The following is a 2,485-nucleotide window of genomic DNA, read 5'->3' as shown; positions in this document are numbered from 1 at the left end:
TACTACAGGCATAGCCTCGAGGCGGACGTCGCCATCTTCCTCCCCCGTCATACTGTTGACGAGATTGTATAACTGTGCAACGTCGTCTACGGTAGACACAGCCTGGATCAGGGTCGACGCCTGGCGTCTTGCAGCCAGCATTCGGCGTCGCCGTCCCCTCTGTTCAGAGGTTCTATGTCTCCGTGAGACCAGGGTGAACACGCATCTGGTGTCACCCTCACTTTCCACGCCATTGGAGCTCCGATGTTATCTACAACATCCGACGAAGAACTAATAACCCGCAATCTCCGTCCAGTGGACAACGAGCCACTCCAAGCGCATCTCAAGGGCCGTGCCCAAGATACCTCGGCCCTCTGTCCGACCACGCCCTCATTGGCATGCAGCGACTGCTTTGATACTCGAGCAGCGCTCAGTAGTTTTTGTGCCACTTCATATGCATCACGAAGGCATCGCCCTCGATGTCTCGGCCCTTGGTCGACCATGTCACGCATTACATGCAGCAACTGCTCCAAAACTTGTGCATCACCCAGTGGGTTACGTACCACTCCACGATCAGCCCGCGAGCCACGCTCGGGACTCCTGTTCAATACACCATTGGTGTCTACCAACTCGGAAATATCAACGTCTAGCACGTTGACCGTCTTGGTCCAGTGCTCTCGCCAATAACGCTTTTGTCTCCTAGTAGAGGTGGCTTCATGACTCGCTAAAGCTCCACCAAGAGACGTGCGCGTAATGCAGAGATTCTATGTCTCGGTAAGACCAGAGTGAACACGCATTTCGCGTCGTCTGGAGTCACCCTCACTTTCCGATCCTTTGAGCTCCGATGTTATCCAAAACATCCGACGAAGAGCTGCCAACCCCGCAGTCTTTGTCCAGTGGTTAACGTGCCACTCTAAGCGCATCACGAGGGCCTCGCCCTCGATGCCTCGGCCCTTAGCCGACCATGTCACGCATGACATGCAGCGACTGCTCCGATTCTTCAGCAGCGCTAAGTGGGTTACGTGCCACCTCACGTGCGTCACGAGGATTTCGCCCTCAATACCTCAGCTCTTGGCCGACCATGTCACGCATGACATGCAGCGACTGCTCCGATTCTTCAGCAGCGCTAAGTGGGTTACGTGCCACCTCACGTGCGTCACGAGGATTTCGCCCTCAATACCTCAGCTCTTGGCCGACCATGTCACGCATGACATGCAGCGACTGCTCCAAAACTTGAGCAGCGCTCGGTGGGGTTTGGGCCACTCCACAATTAGCCCGCAAGCCACGCTCGGGACTCGTTTTCGATACACCTTTGGTGACTACCAACTCGGACATTCCAATGTCTAGCACGTTGACCGTCTTGGTGCAGTGCTCTCGCCAACAGCGCTTTTGTCTCCTAGCAAAGGTGGGTTCATGACACGCCACAGCTCCACCAGAAGACGTGCGCGTAGCGCCCAAGGTCTTTGACCTCCAATCAATCCATATATCATGGTTTTCCTACCATGCCATTCCCAAGATGAGGTCATACCTTGTATCCAAGTCTAAAACTAGAAAGCGTTCCACGCTATCAAAGTCAAGGAACTTGACTTCAAGGTCCACAGGGACCTTCGGGACCGTGTCACGTGTCATCGTCGCTAGGCGAGTAGTGACGATGTCATCCGATCGCACTTTCAGCGCCTCAGCATACAGCTGACTTCCCTCTATCGTGGAGCGTCGAGCATAATTGCCCGACGCCCCAGAATCAATGATGATCTTCCATGGCTTCTCGAAGACCTTTACGGTCGCCTCTAAGACCAGCAAGCCCGGCTTACTTACACGTTTCGTTTTCAGGAGCACGGAGCTCTTCGGGGCTAAGCCCTTCTGACCTATGCCCCCCTGAGGCTAGACAGAACTCAGTTCTTTCCCAGTAGGTCGCCCCGCGCCTACTGAGTGGTGTCGTTCCCCCGCGACAGGCCCGACTGGTAGGCGTTGATGCAATGGTTTAAAGAACTTTGATGCGCCTTGCGCAGGGGGCAACCGTTCCGCAGATGACGGGTGTCTTCACAAACAAAACACCGTCGTGTTTGTGTGCTGCCCGGTAGCTCGGAGTTCTGCTTCCTCGTCCTCAGCATGGCTGAGTCCATGGGCACAGGACCGCTCGACGAGTTGTTGGAGTGTGCATTCCAACCAAGTCGTGCCGACCTGAAATTAAATTCTGCATTCAATGCCACAATCACCGACTCTTCAAATGAAGACGGATGCACACGGAAGACCTCCATTCTGGCCACGTCAGTGCGGTGGCCTTCCATAAAGACGGTCACTGTGACCACCTTCGGGAGGGGATCCGCTCCCATCACAAAAACACGCTGCTAGACAGAAGATGTCTGCATCATTGGCGTCTATGACGTCACCGCTAGTAACGGATGACCTCCCCGCCCTAAGCCGCTCATGGTGAGCGTTAAGGTGTCTGAGGGGAAGGATGGAGAGAATCTCATGCTGTGGGTGAGAGATGTCGAGATGGTCATCT

At 54.8% G+C, this 2,485-nt stretch overlaps 1 protein-coding gene across 1 annotated transcript in view; it reads left to right on the top strand.

Moving 5' to 3' along the window:
- PHALS_03059 (uncharacterized protein) overlaps nucleotides 1-2,485 on the top strand; it is a gene marked incomplete at both ends in the record, with an annotated part of 5,299 nt that overhangs the window by 1,238 nt on the left and 1,576 nt on the right. The gene's annotated exons all lie outside the window — the stretch shown is intronic.

The sequence above is a fragment of the Plasmopara halstedii genome, assembly GCF_900000015.1.
Source record: "Plasmopara halstedii genome assembly, contig: Scaffold_208, whole genome shotgun sequence".
In the NCBI taxonomy this organism is placed as follows: domain Eukaryota; phylum Oomycota; class Peronosporomycetes; order Peronosporales; family Peronosporaceae; genus Plasmopara; species Plasmopara halstedii.
The sequence above is the reverse complement of the archived record's forward strand: the minus strand, read 5'-3'. Positions and strand labels throughout refer to the sequence as shown.